This window comes from Thermobia domestica, chromosome 2, assembly GCF_964235325.1.
Source record: "Thermobia domestica chromosome 2, izTheDome1.hap1.1, whole genome shotgun sequence".
Taxonomy (NCBI): Eukaryota; Metazoa; Arthropoda; class Insecta; order Zygentoma; family Lepismatidae; genus Thermobia; species Thermobia domestica.
Window position 1 is genome coordinate 237,601,424 of NC_137455.1, and position 16,356 is coordinate 237,617,779.

Below are 16,356 nucleotides of genomic sequence, written 5' to 3' on the forward strand. Positions count from 1 at the left end.
TGTAATTATTAGCTTATTAGATATCAAAAGTAATAGAACGTTGATGGGTAATACAATATTACTTAGAAAGAGTAAAGAACGGTATCGTTATTGAAACGGGAAATGGAATAATAAGAAAACTTTCTGGGTTCTTACTTTTCCGTAACTTCACGATTTTGATGAAAGCAGTCTGTTTCAAGTAGGTCAAAAGTTAATAATATACAAAGTATCCAGTACAAAGGCTATTGGCAAGGCATCCCTGATCCACTAAGTTTTAGACTAAGATCTAAATAAGTCTGAATTTAATAGTATATTTGAAACAAAATGTGGCAAGTAATTGAAATGAATTGTATACCAAACTTGATGCACGGACCATTGAAGAGCATGTGTCTCAAGCAAAATAAAGATCAACATCCAGTAAGTCGTGTTCAGAAGATTCTATTAAATGATAACACTAATACGAAAGAAATAAAATTTCCTGCAGTAGATTGTTCGATGTGTTTGAAGTAAAATAGGGTGTCACTGAGAAACAGAGAAAAGGGGGCGTTTAGAATACCACACTATTGAAAATATAACATCTATGTATTGCCTATTATGGGTTTAGAAATAAAAAATCAAAATCTCAACAAAGGTAAAAATTTATATCAGTAACCCTATGTCACAATTTCAGAAAATACTCCCTCCAACGAACACACCATAAGGGTATATGTAAGGTTTCAGCTTGTAAATCCCATAGTCTCGACCTTTTCTAAGATACAATCGTCATCTTCAGTTAATTAGATGTAAACTTTCAATTTTCACAATCACCATATTTTATTGCGTATCCATTTCTCAATCTAATTTTTAATTAGGCACGTGTTCAATCTACCTTTTAAGGAAATACACACTTAAATTTATGTTTTGTCTTGATTTCCTTTTTCTTTTCTCTTTGACCTAATATTTAAATTTCATAATTCATGCATCATTATTCCGATATCCAATTCATTAATCTCTTTTTCGTCTCTTCTTATCCAACATACCTCTCTCCATCTCCTTATAAAACTTCTGCTTCCGTTTCTACTTCCACTACACATTTCAGTCTATCGTATACTTTGTTGCCTTCACATTTCTAGGATTTATGCAGGGTGGACCATTTATCTTGATACGTTATTGTAACTTTAAACTAATGGACAAAAAACGCTGAAAGTTTGTATCATGCAGACTAAGCAGAGGAACATTATTAGTCATACTCCGTTATACTATAAGATTAGTAGTGTTACCAACTCACTGATTTTTAAATGGCATCACGTCAGATTATTATTAATTTAAAATCTACATATAAAACGAAATTTGCAATTTCAGACTTGTCATGGAGTGTTGCAAACTATGGATGCTACAGTATTAGAAACATCAAAAACAACCAAATTCTGGAGGGTTCTACAAAACTAATAAAACAAATATGAACGAGGTACTGTGCATCCAAAGTACCTTAATGTCCAATATTATGGTCATCATACGTATAACGTAATTCAAACACGTAGAAACGAAGTTACAAGGATTTAAAATTTTCACTTTTTGCAAAGGACTTTACTTCGAGAAAGTTTTTAGATAAGTTTCACGTTCAATTACGTGCATGGTTTCCAAAACATAAAGACTATAATGCTGTTTACAACAATTTCATATCTCAAACTGTTCAGGAGATTTTTAAAAAAATTGTAAAATTTGATATATTGCTTTAAATAATGTATTTGTGGGAAGTTTTTGAAACAATTTTTATTTACTTTGCTTCTATAACATTACAACAATACTTTTTGGCAGATGTAATTACAACAAATTCTCGGATTTATGTAATTTTAAGCAGTGCTGCGAACTTTAACAGTTTTTAAAATATCTCCAGAACGGTTTGAGATATGAAATTACTATAAGTGGCATTGTAATCGCATCTATTGAAAACAATCTATGTAATTGGATGAGGCACTTAAATAAACAGCTTTTTTCGAAACAAAGACTTTTGAAAAAAAAAAGCCAGGTTTTCAATCCCTCATAACTTTGTTTGTATTGGTCTGAAATCCATCATATTGTGTTCATAGTATTTAACATTAAAGCCTTTTCGATGTGCATTGCCCCATACATTTCACTTCAATTAGCAGCTATTTAAATTTGAACGCTTGTGATACTATTGCAAGCTTAGTTTCCAACACTAGATAATAGACGTAAGATTGTAAGTTTTCGGTTAACAAGTAGATTTGAAATACGTAATAATATGACGTAATGCCATTTCAAAAAGATACAACTTTATGTTAGGCTGGAAACATTGTTAATCTTGTGGTATAACAGTTTGTCAAACAATGTTCCCCTGGTGTATTTGCATGGTACAAAACTTGAAAGTTACAAAGGTGTATCAAGATGAATGGTCCACCCTGTGTCCGAGGAAGGCACTATTATATTGTCGAGACTGGAACCAAAGATAATTGATATAAGATTATTGTTTTGGTCAGATTTTGAGTTTTTACTTGCGCTAACTTAGTTCCACACCCAGAATAAGCGATATACAGATGAGAATATCTCCGAGTATCAAAAGCAAAGTGAATTTCTCGTATTAGAAAGACAGGAGAAGTTCTAGGAATTAGTAAATAAATTTATTAAGGAAGTGTTTGGGTAAAAGCGTAAGACCGATAAAACCAGGATTAGTGAAAAATAAGAGTAGGCTATGTAACGAGAAAATACAGAGAACCGATGAATAAAACAAGATATCAGTATATGTAGGACTTGATTAGAAAGAAGATAAAGAAAAATACGAGGTAGTGAAAGAGAAAAAGGAAGCTGAAGGTAAACTATCATTGGTTGTGAGAGGAGCGCTGACTAGACTTCAGAGTAAGTAGAGTATTTTGAAGAGAATATATTAGTGGGTTGAGTGTTTTGAAGAGAAGAAAAACAGACTAAGAGGAAAAGGGAAAAACTAGGATTGGGGAAAAATGAAATGAAATGAAATATTTCAGTTTAACGTCTTACAATTATGTATTTTAGACTAAGGGAGACGATAATTAAGCAAGTGAATGTTGATGGAAGAATGGGTGGGATGAGAAAGTAGGAGTACCCCGAGAAAACCCACGGACACGATGTTGTTGACCATAAACTCATTTGGCTGCGGATCGAACCAGGAACCCCATGCATTAGACGTAAGCGCTCTACCACTAAGTCACCATGCCTCCAGGATTGGGAAAATATGAAGAATAAAGTGAATTAAGTAGTGATAATACCCGTGGAAATGAAAGAAGATGATTATATATGCTTTAATTTATTATATATGTTCGAAGTTAAAGAAGATAGATAGATTCAGGCTAGAAAACTCGTGTATTCAGTGGATCGAACTCCTATGGCATAAACAAAGAACTAAAAAAGATAAGTTAATATACAGTGGTAGTAATAATGAAGTGAAATGCGAACAAGAGTGTGAGAAGTTTAAAGAAAAAGAGAAAGAGTTGGGTTAAAGATCTTACGGCAAAGAAAGCACATTGCAGACAAATAATGTGTATTGGCAGTGATGGAAGACAAATGCTATAAGAAGAAAATAGAGAAGATGTGGAAGGAAATATACAAAATAACAGGAGAAAAAAGCTAAAGATGTGATAGAGTAGGTAAAACAAGGTAGAAAGACACAAGATTTCAAGATTACTGATGAAAAGACAGAACTCAAACAGAATTCAACGCCAGAAGAGGGGGTGGGTAAAAGCAAGTAAAAATGGTCATATAATTGAGGAAAACGGAGAAGCAAGACGTCAGCGGAATGGCACAGTAATAATACCTGGTCAATCACAAACTATAGACAGCCTGTAGAAGCTCTGAGTCACAAACTATAGACACCGTGAAGCAGAAATGGAAGAAAGAGAGCTATGGAAGGGATTGTCCGTAGGGTCCGGACCCCCCTCCCTCGTAACGTCCGATGTGTGTAGACTGTTGTATACATGTAGGCATTCATTTTCATATATTTGTCGCACATATTGTCTTTGTATCCCCTCAACATTGCTAAGATCATCCCCTCCTAAAGTCCTGACTTGCTACGTGCCTAGTTCGAAGTATACGTTGGACATGAATTAAGAATGATCTAAAAGTATGGCTAAAACTATAGGGCACAAAGAAATGTAGTGCAACATAATGGACTGCCCACGATATATGGTTATAGAGCAAGAGCGCCCATATTGTGGTTTCCAAGGGGGCAAGTATACGCGACACTTCAAATATAGGTTCAAATTTTGATGTAGCTAATGTAAAAATTCAATTGGGTTTTCGATATTCCGAAGTATGATTTCCTCTAGGGAGGCGAGCGCCCCACCTTACCCCCCTGATGGGCGCCAGTAGTATTGGCTGCACTTTGCCTAACTTTTTGGCCCCTGGGTCCCTGCCTCAGGACCCATGGTCCCTGGCCGGGGTCAATGACCTAGGGGTACATAGGACCACCCCCTCTAAATTTTGGCAGGGGTACCATGGCCCACCCCCTAAATTTTGGCAGGGGTACATAGGACCACCCCCCTTAAATTTTGGAAATTGCCAAATCTAAAAATTTGGTATGGTAGCCTAGGACCATAGTATGTACCTCTATCAGTATTGGGGGTCTATGTCGTTCCCTTTCATGGGTAAAAAATTGCCAAAAAGTCAAATTTCGGGGGTTTTTGACCTAATTTATCCCCTTGGATGAGGTGTTATTACCCTATATGGTTATATGGGCGTATACAGGGGTCCATTCCCTTTCATAAGACATGGGTATATTAATGCACCCCTTGAAAAATTTGGGAGGGGTACCTTGGCCCACCCTTAAATTTTGGAAATTGCCAAATCTAAAAATTTGGTATGGTAGCCTAGGACCACAGTATGTACCTCTATCAGTATTGGGGTCAATGTCGTTCCCTTTCATGGGTAAAAAAATTGCCTAAAATTCACATTTCGGAGGTTTTTGACCTAATTTATCCCCTTGGATGAGGTGTTATTACCCTATATAGTTATATGGGCGTATACAGGGGTCCATTACCTTTCATAAGACATGGGTATATTAATGCACCCATTGAAAAATTTGGGAGGGGTACCTTGGCCCACCCCTTAAATTTTGGAAATTGCCCAATTTAAACATTTGGTATTATAGTATAGGACCCTAATATGTATTATGATAAATTTGGATGGTCCACCTCGTTCCCTTTTAGGGGTACCAAATTGCCAAAATATAAACGTAAGCAATACGTAGTACCACGTGTTTGGTTTTGACCTAATTTATCCCCTTGGATGAGGTCCTATTACCTTATATGTTTATATGAGCGTATACAGGAGTCTATTACCTTTCATAAGACATGGATATATTGGTGCACCCCGGGAGGGGTACCTTGGCCCACCCCTTCAATTTTAGAAATTGCCCAATTTAAACATTTGGTATAATAGTATAGAGCCCTAGTATGTATCACTATAAATTTGGGTGGTCCACCTTGTTCCCTTTCATGGGTACACAATTGCCAAATTTTAGTACAACCACGTGTTTGGTCTTTTGACCTAATTTATCACCTTTGATGAGGTGTTATTATCCTATATCGTTATATGGGCGTATACAGGGGTTCATTACCTTTCATAAGATATGGTTATATTAATGCACCCCCAGGAGGGGTACCTTGGACCACCCTTTAATTTTGGAAATTGCCCAATTTAAACATTCGGTATAATAGTATAGGACCCTAATATATATTAATGTAATTTCGTTCCCTTTTAGGGGTACAAAATTGCCAAAATATAAATGTAAGCAATACGTTGTACCACGTGTTTCGTTTTTTTACCTAATCTATTCCATTGGACGAGGTCCTATTACCTTATACGTTATATGGTCACGTATGGGGATTCATTTCCTATCATAAGACATAGGTACATTTGTGCACCCGGGAGGGGTACTTTGACCCACCCCTTTAATTTTGGAAATTGTCCCTTTTATATGTTTGGTATTATAGTATAGGACCCTAATATAAATTACTATAAATTTTGGTGGTCCACCTCGTTCCCTTTCATGGGTACACAATTGCCAAATTTTAGTACAACCACGTGTTTGGTTTTGGCTCAATTTATCCCCTTGGATGAGGTCCTATTACCTTATATGGTTATATGGTCATGTATATATTGGTCCATTTCCTATTATAAGACATGGGTACATTGATGCACCCTTTAAATTTTTGGAAGGGGTACCATGGCCAACCCCTTAAATTTTGGAAATTTTCCAATTTGAGCATTCGGTATCATAGTACATGCCTCAACATGTATCATGATAAATTTGGGTGGTCCACCTCGTTCCCTTTTAGGGGTACAAAATTGCCAAAATATAAACGTAAGCAATACGTTGTACCACGTGTTTGGTTTTTGGCCCAATTTCTCCCCTTTGATGAGGTTCTATTACCTTATATGGTTATATGGTCATGTATATGGGTTCATTTCCTATCATAAGACATGGGTACATTGACGCACCCTTTAAAAATTTGGGATGGGGTATCTTGGCTCATCCACTCGGTTTTAGAAATTTTTTAATATAAGCATTTGGTATCATAGTACAGGACTTCAATATGTACCACTATAAATGTGGATGGTCCACATCGTTCCCTTTCATGGGTAAAGAACTACCAAAAAATCAAATTTCGGAGGTTATTGACACCTATTTAGCACGTTATATGGGTATGTACAGAGGTTTATTACCTTTATATGTTTATGTTCCCTTTTAAATTTGGGAATTATCAAATAACAAAATTCGGTAAACGTTTTCTAGGACCCATTGGTGTTCCTCTTATGACCAAATATTCAAAATTTAAAGGTTATTGACCGGCTTTATTATTGAATAAGTACAGGATTTATTACTTTTTCATAAGACACAGGTGTATTTGTGTACCAATCTTAAATTTTGGGAGGAGGTACATTTCTTATTGTCATATCAATAATTGGTAATTGGATAGTATCTCATTCATTGGGTAAATCATTGTCAAATATGAGTATGATCACGTGATCAGTTATTAACCTATGATGGGATTAGGAGTCCAGAACATTGGTACATTGAAACTTTGTAGGATAATTTGAGAATGCGTCATTGGTTTTGATTATTCCCGCCAAATATAAACGTAAGCAAGACGTTGTACCACGTGATTGTCCTTGATGAGGTAGTGTACAGGGATTCATTTCCTTTGTTGTGGTACTTCTTAAGTTTGAGTACACACACACTTCTAGAAAACAGTTGGTTCTACTCAGGTAAACAATTGACGGACATTATTGACCTTATTGAACATATAATGATATGATTAACTCTAAGACTTAGGTATATCAAGAGAAGTATTCTTTAAATTTGGGAATGGTGATAAACAGAATTTTAACATAAGGTGCGAAATTTGAAACAATACATTGAACTTTAGTCACAGCTCATATTCTAAGATCATTGGTGGTGATTGATTTGAAATCTGATAGCTAACCTTATTGAATCTTATGACTCATAGACGAAAGGCAATACATGCTACAACAGTTTGAAATTTAATCATAAGGTGATGTAATCTGACACTAGCAAAGTTATTGTTAATGCAATTTGATTGGATGATCACTATCTTTCCTGCAATCTGATTGGTTGATCACTATCTTTCGTGCAATCTGATAGGTTGATGAGTTTTAAATCTTTTTCTGCATTCAGTTTTTGAATTTTTTTTGTTTGAAACTTTGGTTTGAAATTTTTCGTTTTAAAAATTTTTTGTTTGAAAATTTTCAAAATTTTGTTTGGAATTTTTTCGTTTGAAATTTTTGTTTGAAAATTTTTTTCGTTTGAAATTTTTTGTTTGAAAATTTTTGTTCGAAAATTTTGTTTAAAATTTTTTGTTTGAAATTTTTCGTTTCCAAATTTTTGTTTGAAATTTTTTGTTTCAAAATTTTGTTTGAAAATTTTTTCGCTTCAAAATTTTGTTTGAATTTTTTCGTTTGAAATTTTTTGTTTGAATTTTTTTCGTTTCAAAATTTTGTTTCAAAGATTTTTTGTTCTAAATTTTTGTTTCAAAGTTTGGTTTGACATTTTTAAAACTTTGTGCACTCATTAGTAAAGAACCGGAACTGTTTAGAGCAAAAACCTCTGGCAGCATTGTGGTGCAATAGTACACATCAGAACCTGGGGTTGTACTTGAAATGAAAAAACACAATTCATAGAAATGGATCATTTTATTACACTCCACATACATCCATACCAGATAGTGGTTCTGGATATTGTCGATACAATGTATTTTGAACTTCTTGCACTAGTTTTTCTTTAGCATATAATTTTAATTCCAGTTGAAGTCTTTTAAGGTCTATTCCAATATCAATTGGTGGAAACTCAATGTCCATTTGATCACAAATAAACTGTTTATCAATGCAGGTATGCACCCACGAACGATGTTGACAACCATCACAATATCTAGATACATGTTGTACAATATGCATAACACATTTTTCAAAATAGTACTTTTTCAGGAATATACTTGTTTTGTTGCACACTTCCACTGCATGTTTAACACACTGAAATACGCTGATGAATTTGTTCCATTCAGTTTGTGTTAGATACACCATGTTGCGAGGGGCATGAAATGTACTCTTTTTACGTAACAGCACCATCTTCTCTTCGAGGACTGTACGCATCACCACTTCATGATTTGAGCCTAATGATTTGACTATGGTCACATTTAGCTCATCATGAAAATAATCATTCATTTGGTCGATTCGTGAACATAATATTTGCCATTCTTCACAGGTCAGTTGTACACCAAATTGTTCTGCTTTGCCCAATCGAATCACAGGTTCAAATGTTCTAGCACTGATACCAATCATCACATGTTTTGTTTGAAATATATTTATTGGATAATAGCTTGCGAAGATGAACTCTTTATCGTTAGAAGTACACATCTTTCCTCCTGAAAAGCACTTGCTCAAATGATTTCGTGGGATGACACTGTATTTGCTCGTTTATAGTTATTGCTGACGTCATTGGTAAGGAATGTGCTGACGTTTGAATTCATGATTTCATCACAGTTGCTGACGTCATGCCGAGCAACCACATTCATACAACTATGTCTGACGTCAAAGAAATGTGCTGACGTTTGAATTCATGATTTCATCACAATTTCTGACGAATCTGGCTGTGTACTAAATTCAAGTTGATGACTTCGACCCAAGAATCCTTTGTAACATAAAGATACAGATCCAGTATTTAAGAAACGTAGCAGTTCTTCTTGTTTTGATGCTTCCATGGGTAAATATCTTGCTGGTAAAATTATATTCTTATCATTTTCAAGCTTCACTACGATTCTTAATCCAAACTTTGTAGGGATCATTTGGCTAGCTAAGATTCTATAAGGTACATTCTGTTGTAAATCAGTAATCTTGGTAAATGATTTCATCACATCACGCCTGTTTAGAAACTGCAGACAAGTAGCCATGATGATGTTATCATGAATACTAACTCGAACGATACTTATATATGATGAAAAACTGATGACGTTGCATTATCATGTTCTGACGTGTACTATTGCACCACAATGCTGCCAGAGGTTTTTGCTCTAAACAGTTCCGGTTCTTTACTAATGAGTGCACAAACTTTTAAAAATGTCAAACCAAACTTTGAAACAAAAATTTAGAACAAAAAATCTTTGAAACAAAATTTTGAAACGAAAAAAATTTAAACAAAATTTTGAAGCGAAAAAAATTTCAAACAAAATTTTGAAACAAAAAATTTCAAACAAAAAATTTGGAAACGAAAAATTTCAAACAAAAATTTTAAACAAAATTTTGAAACGAAAAAATTTTAAAAAATTTCAAACGAAAAATTTTTCAACAAAAAATGTTTGAAACAAAAGTTGTCAAAAAAAATGTCAAACAAAATTTTGAAACAAAAAATTCAAACAAAAATTTGAAAGCAAGAATTTTCAAACAAAAAGTTTCAAACAAAAAAATTTCAAACTAAAAATTTTACGTTTCACGGTTAACCGTCAAACTTTATCCGGTTTTTAACTATTCGATTAACAAATAAACGGTTTTGATCATATTTATCAGTGAGTGCAAAATGTTGAACGAAACCAAGATTTTTAAATGTTAAACAAAACTTAAAACTGAATACAGCAAAGATTTGAAAATCATCAACCTATCAGATTGCACGAAAGATAGTGATCAACCAATCAGATTGCAGGAAAGATAGTGATCATCCAATCAAATTGCATTAACAATAACTTTGCTAGTGTCAGATTACATCACCTTATGATTAAATTTCAAACTGTTGTAGCATGTATTGCCTTTCGTCTATGAGTCATAAGATTCAATAAGGTTAGCTATCAGATTTCAAATCAATCACCACCAATGATCTTAGACTATGAGCTGTGACTAAAGTTCAATGTATTGTTTCAAATTTCGCACCTTATGTTAAAATTCTGTTTATCACCATTCCCAAATTTAAAGAATACTTCTCTTGATATACCTAAGTCTTAGAGTTAATCATATCATTATATGTTCAATAAGGTCAATAATGTCCGTCAATTGTTTACCTGAGTAGAACCAACTGTTTTCTAGAAGTGTGTGTGTACTCAAACTTAAGAAGTACCACAACAAAGGAAATGAATCCCTGTACACTACCTCATCAAGGACAATCACGTGGTACAACGTCTTGCTTACGTTTATATTTGGCGGGAATAATCAAAACCAATGACGCATTCTCAAATTATCCTACAAAGTTTCAATGTACCAATGTTCTGGACTCCTAATCCCATCATAGGTTAATAACTGATCACGTGATCATACTCATATTTGACAATGATTTACCCAATGAATGAGATACTATCCAATTACCAATTATTGATATGACAATAAGAAATGTACCTCCTCCCAAAATTTAAGATTGGTACACAAATACACCTGTGTCTTATGAAAAAGTAATAAATCCTGTACTTATTCAATAATAAAGCCGGTCAATAACCTTTAAATTTTGAATATTTGGTCATAAGAGGAACACCAATGGGTCCTAGAAAACGTTTACCGAATTTTGTTATTTGATAATTCCCAAATTTAAAAGGGAACATAAACATATAAAGGTAATAAACCTCTGTACATACCCATATAACGTGCTAAATAGGTGTCAATAACCTCCGAAATTTGATTTTTTGGTAGTTCTTTACCCATGAAAGGGAACGATGTGGACCATCCACATTTATAGTGGTACATATTGAAGTCCTGTACTATGATACCAAATGCTTATATTAAAAAATTTCTAAAACCGAGTGGATGAGCCAAGATACCCCATCCCAAATTTTTAAAGGGTGCGTCAATGTACCCATGTCTTATGATAGGAAATGAACCCATATACATGACCATATAACCATATAAGGTAATAGAACCTCATCAAAGGGGAGAAATTGGGCCAAAAACCAAACACGTGGTACAACGTATTGCTTACGTTTATATTTTGGCAATTTTGTACCCCTAAAAGGGAACGAGGTGGACCACCCAAATTTATCATGATACATGTTGAGGCATGTACTATGATACCGAATGCTCAAATTGGAAAATTTCCAAAATTTAAGGGGTTGGCCATGGTACCCCTTCCAAAAATTTAAAGGGTGCATCAATGTACCCATGTCTTATAATAGGAAATGGACCAATATATACATGACCATATAACCATATAAGGTAATAGGACCTCATCCAAGGGGATAAATTGAGCCAAAACCAAACACGTGGTTGTACTAAAATTTGGCAATTGTGTACCCATGAAAGGGAACGAGGTGGACCACCAAAATTTATAGTAATTTATATTAGGGTCCTATACTATAATACCAAACATATAAAAGGGACAATTTCCAAAATTAAAGGGGTGGGTCAAAGTACCCCTCCCGGGTGCACAAATGTACCTATGTCTTATGATAGGAAATGAATCCCCATACGTGACCATATAACGTATAAGGTAATAGGACCTCGTCCAATGGAATAGATTAGGTAAAAAAACGAAACACGTGGTACAACGTATTGCTTACATTTATATTTTGGCAATTTTGTACCCCTAAAAGGGAACGAAATTACATTAATATATATTAGGGTCCTATACTATTATACCGAATGTTTAAATTGGGCAATTTCCAAAATTAAAGGGTGGTCCAAGGTACCCCTCCTGGGGGTGCATTAATATAACCATATCTTATGAAAGGTAATGAACCCCTGTATACGCCCATATAACGATATAGGATAATAACACCTCATCAAAGGTGATAAATTAGGTCAAAAGACCAAACACGTGGTTGTACTAAAATTTGGCAATTGTGTACCCATGAAAGGGAACAAGGTGGACCACCCAAATTTATAGTGATACATACTAGGGCTCTATACTATTATACCAAATGTTTAAATTGGGCAATTTCTAAAATTGAAGGGGTGGGCCAAGGTACCCCTCCCGGGGTGCACCAATATATCCATGTCTTATGAAAGGTAATAGACTCCTGTATACGCTCATATAAACATATAAGGTAATAGGACCTCATCCAAGGGGATAAATTAGGTCAAAACCAAACACGTGGTACTACGTATTGCTTACGTTTATATTTTGGCAATTTGGTACCCCTAAAAGGGAACGAGGTGGACCATCCAAATTTATCATAATACATATTAGGGTCCTATACTATAATACCAAATGTTTAAATTGGGCAATTTCCAAAATTTAAGGGGTGGGCCAAGGTACCCCTCCCAAATTTTTCAATGGGTGCATTAATATACCCATGTCTTATGAAAGGTAATGGACCCCTGTATACGCCCATATAACTATATAGGGTAATAACACCTCATCCAAGGGGATAAATTAGGTCAAAAACCTCCGAAATGTGAATTTTAGGCAATTTTTTTACCCATGAAAGGGAACGACATTGACCCCAATACTGATAGAGGTACATACTGTGGTCCTAGGCTACCATACCAAATTTTTAGATTTGGCAATTTCCAAAATTTAAGGGTGGGCCAAGGTACCCCTCCCAAATTTTTCAAGGGGTGCATTAATATACCCATGTCTTATGAAAGGGAATGGACCCCTGTATACGCCCATATAACCATATAGGGTAATAACACCTCATCCAAGGGGATAAATTAGGTCAAAAACCCCCGAAATTTGACTTTTTGGCAATTTTTTACCCATGAAAGGGAACGACATAGACCCCCAATACTGATAGAGGTACATACTATGGTCCTAGGCTACCATACCAAATTTTTAGATTTGGCAATTTCCAAAATTTAAGGGGGGTGGTCCTATGTACCCCTGCCAAAATTTAGGGGGTGGGCCATGGTACCCCTGCCAAAATTTAGAGGGGGTGGTCCTATGTACCCCTAGGTCATTGACCCCGGCCAGGGACCATGGGTCCTGAGGCAGGGACCCAGGGGCCAAAAAGTTAGGCAAAGTGCAGCCAATACTACTGCGCCCTTGTTATAGAGAAGTATTGGAGAGACCTTCATCCAGCAGTGGATCGACAATGGTTGATTATGATGATGACATAAAAGTAAGACAACAATATACACCCCTGTGTGAATGCGCTGCAAAGCACCAAAGAAGCACAAATATTGTAGATATATAACACAACTGTGCACATATACATAGCTGTGATAACGTCTAATAAGAAAGCATCGTCTCTAGGCTTACTCTCGTTTGTGATTTACTATATTTGTATGACTTGATTGATTAGTGCTGGAGATTTGATGCTACAGTAGCAAGGACGACGGACCTTATTTAAATGCTGACAGTGGGAGGGGGCAAGGCAGAGAAAGTCCAATACACCACTATACATTGAAAGATCAGTTCAGGAAGGTGGGGGGCCGTTGCCCACAACGTGTTCTGTTGCCAGTGCCCCTACTTCCCCACATAAGTACGGAAAGGTTGCGATCGAAGGTCCTCCCCCCATGGATTTTCTTGTTCACTAACATAAATCGATTGACCATAGTCTCGTTCCACATTTCGTGTGACACCAGAACAAGGTCTCTTGCAAGTATGATATCATAATTAAGTCGGGTACTATCAGATATTTCGATGAATAAGTAAGAAAATTAAGTGGAAAAAGAAGGAGAGAAGGTAATTATATTTCGTAGATATATGGACAATTGTTTAGAAATATAGAAAAGAATATAAGAGTAGTTGAAGGAATTTGTGCAAAGAATTGACAATAAGAAGACAGGAACACGATAAGAGATGAAACAAGAAGAAACAAGCTACTCTTCGGATATTATAAAAAAGAAAGAAGAAATAAAAGAAATCGGACAGGAAGAAAAAAAGTACAACTTTTTTTTTATTTTTTTTTTTATGAAAATATTAAGAAAGAACAAAGAAAGTTTATGACGAGTCGGTATAAGAAAGAATGACCATCCCCACTGGACCCTCTATCGTATGGTGTGGGCGTGAAGAAACTGACAACTGTCTTGAACGAATCGCGAGAAACGTGCTCAAGATGATGACGGGCTCCAAGACTGACTGCAAAACCATCCTGAATGGACAGAAGGAAATTTTAAGTGTCAGGTTCTACCAACCATTAAAGCGTGTCCCTCAGGACTGCCGTGCAACTGCAATGCAAGTAACGGAGAAGCTCAAGTAGCACTTCCCATAATTTGCATTCATAACAACAGTATGACATGGATATTAAGGGTTTGCTTGCATGGTCGAAACCGATGGTGAGGGCACACTTTAGCACAGCGCCAATGGTACCGCAAGCATGCAACATAAACAGGTACTGATAACTTGAAACGTGCGATATGATTGGATGAGTCGTTTCACTTTATATCAAACTATGGGCCATGTTTATGTGTGGTGTACGCTCAAAGAGGCGTACGATTCGCAATGTTTCCACCAAACCGTGAAGTATGGCGGGGGCTCTGCAATGCTGTGGGCTCAAATATCTGGTTTTCAGTGAGTCCTGTGCTGATGATTGCCGATCGCGTCATTGTTCATGATTATATCAAAATTTTAGGGAAGCATGCCCACCCAATGGTGCATATTTTGTTTCCGGGCAATGGTGCCATACTCCAGGATGATAATGAGCTGGTTCACACAGCTGGAGCTGCTGTGGCCTGGTTTTAGAAATTTGGAGATGAAGTTAGAAGCTTTATACTAAGATACTTTATCACGGGACTGAGTAATGTACTGCACGTGGGATGGTGTAACATTCTACTTGTTACAATTCACGATCTCTATGACTCCACTGCACGACACATCAGAGAGCGAAAGGAGGTTCAACGCCATATTAATCTGAAAAGTGCACTTTTTTCAGGGCTTTCATGAAATTGAAATTGAGAAGAAATATATATATACTTCTCTCACCTTTTTTGTTGAAAAGTATTTTCGTTTTGTTAAACGAATTTTCAGATTTTACAGTTTAAGAAAAAAATGACGGAACTCTCACTTTCTGTGTAATGGAACTTCGTCACTTTCTGTCTTTTCAATAGTTTTATTTACGCTTGAAGTTAGAAATAAAATATTTTCAAGAATAAGTTACAATCGTTACCACGGTCCTTTATTTATGAACACAGGAAGGAAAGTTAGTAGCATTATTCTCTCTTCAGAAACAGATTCATTGTTGCTCAACGTGTTTTTCCTTTGAATGTTCATTTGTTGGGTTTATATTTCACAACGAAATAAGCAGACATCGTGCACGTATTATTTGAGTTGCAAACCAGCCAGCAATCAGAACAAAGCAACACATTGAAAAAGTTTGTATTATTGTGGCATGAATTACAAAATTGTTGTTTACTGTTCAATTCGGGGTGAAATATTAACCATCAGCAAAAAAATATTACTTATTTTTTTTAAAAATCTACCTCTGAAAATGAACAGCCCGTTCAGAAAACTTCAACGAACTATACTGATTTTTTTGCCTACTTTTATGGATAGCTGTATTGATAAGGTGAATACATCCTATAGTAAGGGAGATGTTAGTAATAATCCACAATTTAAGAAACGACTTCGACGATAGTGAATTGAAGAACAACCAGAAGACATCAAAGAAAAGACAGGACAGTTGAAAGAGACGTTGTATTTGTGAAACATTTTTCAGCCAAACTAGAGGCAATGGAAAGATGAGATGTTCCAATCCTCCAGATCCAACAGATATCTGTCACCTGCTCACTGGCGTAACTAATAGACCTACAGAGCAGGGGGAGGAGTCACTCCAAAAGGAGACTCATTTAAATTTCGAAGATTAACATTATGATGTTAGGATGCTGAAAATTAATTTCCACGTTCCACTATTGTTCTCAGTATTGTTCTGTTGTCTTCTAATATTTTCAAATTATCGCTTAAAAAGCCATTTAATTTACCATCAATACTCTGTATAGAGACGGAAATAATAAATAGAAAGGAATTGACAATATTCAATG

General features: G+C 35.5%; 1 protein-coding gene across 1 annotated transcript in view; it reads right to left on the reverse strand.

The window, feature by feature from the left end:
* LOC145678408 (uncharacterized) overlaps positions 1 to 16,356 on the reverse strand; it is a 397,255-nt gene that overhangs the window by 14,502 nt on the left and 366,397 nt on the right. The gene's annotated exons all lie outside the window — the stretch shown is intronic.